A 7043-nucleotide genomic window follows, 5' to 3' on the forward strand; every position below is an offset into this window, starting at 1 on the left:
ATTGATGTGCATAATTTGCAACCCAATATCCTTTCTTTTTTCAAATTAACTGAACTCCTATTTTATTGTGTGGAAATATGCCTAGCTACAAAAGGTATTTCCCAGCCTCCCTTTCAGCTATGAGTAGCCATGTGACACAGTTCTGGACAATGAGATGTAAGCAGAATTTCCTGGGAGGGGCTTCTGAGAAATTCTTTGAAAGGAGCAGAATTAGCCTCTCTTCATCCTTTCCCTCTTTTCAACTGAAACACTGACTCAAATTTTGATATGAAGGAACAGTCTTGGCACAAGGCGGCAGCATGAGAAGGGAAGACACCTGGAAAGGAAGAGTGAAAAGGAGGGAAAAATTAGAAAGAACCTAGATCCTTGAGGGCATCAGAGTGTTACCATTCATTCTTCGACTGCCAAACTCTGGACTCATTTTATGTGACAAAAATGAAGCCCCTGAATGGTTTAGGTTGCTATTTTTATGGTTTTCTTTCCAGCTGACCCCAACTTTAACATAGACCTCTTAATGAGAGCTGTTGTTTTGCATATTACCAAATTCTTCTATGCAATGTCTGAGAGGAGGAACTGTCACCACTAATAGGATCTCTGCTCTACCCCATTCAGAATATAAATCTTCCGGAGTAGATATCAAATGAATTTGGTGCTTGTCATTTTGGTTTCTTTCCTACTGAAAATGACAGCCCAGTGGCTAAGAGACCGTACTGTGGACTTCATGTGTAACAACCAGTTAGTCGCCATCAGCTTGTGTAATCTCTGGCAGCTCTCAAACTTTTTGTACCTCTGTTTCCTCATAAACTAAATGGGGTTAACAATACCTATCTCATACGACCGTTTTGAAAATTGAATGAGATACGTTGTGTATAAAATTTAGCATGGTTCCTGGCTCATAAATACTTAGCAGTAAATGGTGATTATCATTTCAATTTGTTTTTTTCTAAAGCTTTGCAAATTGTAAAGAGTTATACAAGTATATTATTCTTCCGATTATAACTGGGCCAGTTATTAAGCTATTGCCTTTCAGCTCCAAACCATCTTTCTAGATTCAGCTCAGCAATGTTGGGGCTAGGACTCTGCAAACCACATCCAGCTTTGCCGCCAGTTCCCTTTTCCTCTTCCATCAGGGGGCACTAGAGGGAGATGGCCAGGCTGGAGGAGGAAGCCACGCTCCTTCCCGTCTGCTTCCTGTTGGCTTCTGAGCTCTTTCTGTTCCTATGAGCTGTGCTCCAGCAGTGCTTTTCCATCCTGCGGCGGCAGTTCCTTCCTGAAGTCAGAATTGAATCCAGTTTGCAGTTCCTCTGACACTTTCAAATATTGTGCTTCATTTCAGTCACTGGCACCAGTCACACCTCCTTTTTGTTTATATATTTATGTGTGCATGCATTTATTTATTTTTCACACTTCTCCATCAGATTTATTTATTTATTATTTTGAAAGGAATGGATTTTGAGAAGAAAAAACATGGGGACTAGATAAAAATTACAAATGTAGGCTGCTTTGCTAATTGTTTTATAACCACAAGAAATTAGAATACCCTGTTCAAAGCAAGACAATGAAATCTCAAAGATCGAGGTGTTCCTTTAGGGGAGGATGAAGATTTCAGTCTCAGGTATTTGGAATTCAGGCTACAGTCCTTGCTTTTGGATAGATCACCGGGTGTGTGGTACAGTCCATGTTTCTAACCAGATCTGAACGGAAGAATGGCCACTTGGCTCAGGTAGAAGTAGATCAAGTGTTTAGTTACAGGGGTCGCGTAAGTACCGAAGTTCCTTCTGCGATGCTGTGCCAGGTTGGCCTGTACTTGTCAAATGTCCTTCTCAGTGTTATATTTCTCCAACACCTGGGTAGCACACTCCACCAAGCCCGTTGTATCTCCTCCGACATATCTGCATTTTTGATCACGGCCTTTCGGGTACACGTGGTTACCATGGAGCAGAGGCTGCCTCACGCTGCGGGGCCCCTCCTCCAGGCTACTATGTTTCAGTAATTCCAGCTTCTTTGTTCCTCAGCCCTAGGGATGTTGGCGGTTTCCTGCAGTTGCTACCTCTGTGCCAGAGCCAGCCCATATTGGCTTGCAGAGTCTATTGTTAAATTTTCAGGAATTTTGCAAGTGAGATGGTAAACTGCTGGTAGCTGGAAATCTGCCATGCTGGGAGTATTTACACCATGAAAATTGGCAAATGCTACAAATCAGATTTCCCCAACCAGAGATCTGGTTGTAAACACTTAGCAGCCCACCACTAATTAGAGTTCTCCTTTTACTCCTTCGGTTACCTAGTTAATTACTTTGTATCTAGTTAAGAATACTTTATATTCATTTCTCTCTATTCAGTTAACTGGTGCGGTTTCTGTATCCTGGATTAACCCTGAATGATACATTACCTTGTAGAGTTGTGCCTCTATCAATCCCAGTTGTACTCCAGGAAAACTGGACAAAAAACCAAATATCTTCTGTAAAAAGTGCCTAACACCTAGAATTTTATAAATAATCAATTAACATGAGTTGTGTTACTAACATTAGTTAACATCAATAACCTGAGTTGCTGCTGGTTCAGAGACTCCAGTAGTCATGTGGAAAGCTATCTTGCCTGTTTTAGGATACAGTTTGTAAATCTTTTTCTGTATAGAAGGGAAGGAGATATAGCCAATAACCACATTTTGCTGAGCAAGGAGGATGGCATGTTTCTTGAAAAAAACAAATAAATAAAATCCTGTTCTCGACATGTTAGGCTAAAAGGAAAAACATTTCCTATTCTGGCACTTGTATAGATTGGGTCAGATTTCTAAAAAGAAGGTATATTCGATATCTCCGATTCCTTAAGATATACGCTGTGGCTCTTGATAACTATATACTTTCTGTTAAGGTTTTCAAGCTCCATTTTAACTGCATAATTTTGCTTATTCGACTTGGAGCAGCCTTCCGTTGGCTCTCCAAAGCTTTGATCTTATTCAACATGTGTATGAGACTCCACAGAGTTATATTCTGAAAAAAGATGCCAACTTTCCAACATAATTTCAAAATAACTTGTAAGAAAAAGCAAACTTTTCACACAAATCCTATATTTAAAGATGCCTTCCTTCCAATAACATTCATTAAGCGACCATCTGTTTGCCTTTGATTATCATCTGGACCACTAATAAGCGAGTTTAATCTGAACAGTGTTATTTGCACGCTACTTCTAAATTTAGTGCCTTTCAAAGAAGTCAGCAAGGCTGGTCTCCAGGAAATATTGCCTTTGATGTAACATGTGGTTTTCAGGGAATTTCTATGTAGTGCCCAACTGGCGGGTGGACCAAAGGGCAAAGAGAAATCAAGTGACTTGCCCAGAGTCACGTAATGAGTTAATGACTTAACCTGGGTTACCTGCAGTTTCTATCTGTGGCTAAAAGTCCTAGCCTGCTTTTTTCTATTCTGTATGTTATGTAGATACTGAACATGTAGACATAGCTATTCCCTTCCCTGCATTCACGAATGGATAAATGTGTGTATCCGTAAGACTGGTTATAGATTTATTGATATTTATTTGCGTCTTTCTATTTGGTGTTTCCTCTCTATATTTCGAGAAGAAAGGAAAACTTCCTGCATTATCCTCCCCTTTAGTAAAAAAAATTATTGGAAGTAACAGTGAATTGTTATTGACTGCAAAATCTTCTCTAGAAGTGAACTGACCTTTTTCCTTGCAAGGGAAGTGGAAGGTTAAACTGTATGGACAACTCACTTTATTTGAGGGAAACTGAAAGGCATCATCACAGGCATCATCAACATTCAGCCTTTCTCCCTTCTCTTTTGTCTTCTCTATTTTTCTCTCCTTTCTCCTTCCCTGGGCTGGAGATCACAGAGCTGTCAACACCTTAAATGCATGATTATAAAGAAAGTTCAAGGTTATGAGGCTTTATTATAAAAGCAATTCTTTTTGTTACTTTACTGAGTCAATACGTTTTATAATTGATATGTGATTTTAATATCCTTGTACTAATTATAGCATAATATATTCAATCTAGTTAGTGCTTATAGCTTTAAAGGTATTTTCACATTTAAGGTTTATTTTAATCGTCTTATGTATGCTTAGAATTGTTTTTCCATAACCTAAAGGACCACTCCAATTTTTGTACAGCGAAGCATAACTTAATATCTTATAAATTAAAAAAATTAAAATTTTAATCTGACAAATTGGGGTTGAAGTCTCAGCTCTACTGGCTATGTGACTGTGGGCAACTCACTAGATCTTTCTAACCTTCAATGTCCTCATCTGAAATACCTATCTCATAACATTGAGAGAATGAAATGAGATTATATGTAAAGCTGTTAGCACAGAGCTCTGATATACAATGAAAGTTCAGGAAATAGTCGTCAATTTTCTTTCTTGTTCTTCTTTTTTTTTTTTCTATAAAGTACATTAGTCTTCTGGGCTTTCCTGGTGGTGCAGTGGTTGAGAGTCCGCCTGCCGATGCAGGGGACACGGGTTCGAGCCCTGGTCTGGGAGGATCCCACATGCCGCGGAGCGGCTGGGCCTGTGAGCCATGGCTGCTGAGCCTGCGCGTCCGGAGCCTGTGCTCCGCAACGGAGACGCCACAGCAGTGAGAGGCCCGTGTATCAAAAAAAAAAAAAAAAAAAAAGTACATTAGTCTCCTGTGCTTGTTTTTGCCTGACTCTTAGAGATTTTATGAAAATCACAATCACATAGCGGAGTGAGAGAGGATCTTCGGAAACTGAGAAACCTGGATTAGAAGATTAAATGAAATGGTGTGTTAGAGACTTTTGCGTTTGGCTGGACAAGATCCATTCCCTTTGCTTTGGGTAATGCCACCCTGATTCCCTTTAAGGGAGTTCCTTTTGCTCTTCTTTTGTGGAGTCTTAGGAGTACAGTCAGAGAAGTGACAGGCCTTCCCTTAGCCAAGGGCTGAGCATAAGACCTAAGCCATTGCAATTGTGCCATCTCTTTCTTTAGGACTTTGATCCTGGTGAAATAATGCAAGGGCAGGAAAATTGTTAAAGTCACTTGGGGCCTTGAAGCAACTACCCATCAGAGAGGTCATAGTATGCTGAGTGGCCAAGAGCAAGACTCAGGAGCCAGGTAGCCTGGGTTCAAATCCCTTACTAGCTAAATGACCATAGCTAGGGGGAGTTACTTAACCTCTTTCTTAAAAAAAAGTATGAATTGTTTATTTCTGGAATTTTTCTTTTAATGTTTTTGTTTTTTTAAATTTTATATTGGCATATAGTTGATTATCAGTAATGTGCTAATTTTAGGTCTACAGCAAAGTGACTCAGTTACACACATACTTGTGTCTATTCTTTTTCGAATTCTTTCCCCATTTAGGTTATTACAGAATATTGAGCAGAGTTCCCTGTGCTATACAATAGGTTCTTGTTGTACTTAACCTCTTTATGCCAAGTTTCTTTACCTCTACAATGGAGTCATTAATAGTATCTAACTCGTAGGGTTGTTATGAGAATTAAATAAGTTAGACTATCTAAAGGGTTTAGGATATGCCTAGTACCGATTAAATACAGTATACATTATAACTGCAGCTGCTAATACTGGAACTATTATTACTCTGTTCTTGCCTTGAGACATCCAGACCTACCTTCCTTCCTGTTCTTCCCTGATCCTGGTTCTCCAGCCTTCCCTTTGATTCTGAGGGAGCTACCCCAAATCCCTTTTATAAACTTCTTTACTGCTTAAAGTAGCCAGAGTTGGTCTCTGTTCCTTGCAACCATATGATCTTAAGTAATAAGAATGGTCCTGAGAAACCATGACATCCCATCTCCTCTTTTTATAGATTTTTAATATAGATTAGAAAACTAAGTGAAATTCCTTGGGTGAGCTCACTTAGCACATAAATAGCAATATTTGGATTAGTGTCTGGCTATACTGACAACTACTTGTGGATTTTGTCTAGTGGACCAAGATTATGCTTAGTTTGTCCTTATTCTTTTCTTTCTTTATAACAACCCCACCCCAGATCCTTAGTTGTTATTGAAACTTGGCTAATTTCTTTTACACATTATTTTTAAATACAGTCACCACCTCTGTCATTTAATTGTTTTTTACACTCGACTTGACAGACCAAGGCATATACCACTTGGGTTTCGCTGATAATATTTAGGGACTCAATTAGGACTCGAAAGACACTTGGTCCTTTCCCCATACTCCTCTCCACCAGTCATACTCCTGTCTTTTTATTTTGAAAAATCTTATTGGTTGATTCATTCATTTGTTGCTTCATTCACTCATATATTCATTTAATCAGTTGACACTTACTGAGCATCTATAATGTGCTAGGAACTGTTCTAGATCCTGGAGATATGGCAATGAACAAAGCATAGTCCTTTACTGCAAGGAGCTTATATACCCAGTGGATTTAGGAATACATAAATATAATTATAATAGTATGTTATACAGTGATAAAAACTATCCAGGGTAAGGGGATGGAGAGGGGAGGTTCTTATTTCATATATGGTATTGAGGAAGCAACATCTGAACACAGAATTGAATGAAGTGAAGATGGGAACCCTGTGAATATCTGTGGGAGGAGCATTCACTGAGATGGGCGTATACTTGGGATGTTTGAGGAATAACAAAGAGGTCAGTATGGTTAGAGGACAGCAAATAAGAAGAATGGTAAGATCTGAGGGGTAGCAGGGGCAGGTCATGTAGGGCTTTGAATTCATAGCAAGAACTCTGGATTTTTTTCCAAGTGTGCGGGTAACAGTGGAGCCCATTTACACTACTCATGAGATCAGACTGTTAGCATTTCTTCCCAACCTTGTATTTGGTAATTTCACACAGGTTATTAAATGTTGTCAAGCATAATACTGGATGGGACGCTCTTGGAGTGTTAAGAGGAGGAGAGTGGCACAATCCCATTTATCTTTTAGAAGGATCACTCTGGCTACTCTATGGAGAGCAATTTGTAGGAGGCCAAGAGTGGCTGCAAGGAGACCAGGTAGGAGTTTACTGCTATAGTCCTGGGAGTGTTGATGGTGGCTCACAGTTTGGGAGTAGTGGTAGGTTATGCAGGAAATAGCAGAA

General features: G+C 39.5%; 1 pseudogene across 1 annotated transcript; it reads right to left on the reverse strand.

Moving 5' to 3' along the window:
• Nucleotides 1-1684: 1684 nt before the first annotated feature.
• LOC309961099 (dynein light chain 1, cytoplasmic-like) lies at nucleotides 1685-1935 on the reverse strand (annotated as a pseudogene). Its single transcript has one exon. The product of its transcript is annotated as a dynein light chain 1, cytoplasmic-like (transcript).
• Between the last annotated feature and the right edge of the window lie 5108 nt (nucleotides 1936-7043).

Source organism: Leucopleurus acutus (assembly GCF_964270905.1).
Source record: "Leucopleurus acutus genome assembly, chromosome: 4".
NCBI lineage: Eukaryota > Metazoa > Chordata > Mammalia > Artiodactyla > Delphinidae > Leucopleurus > Leucopleurus acutus.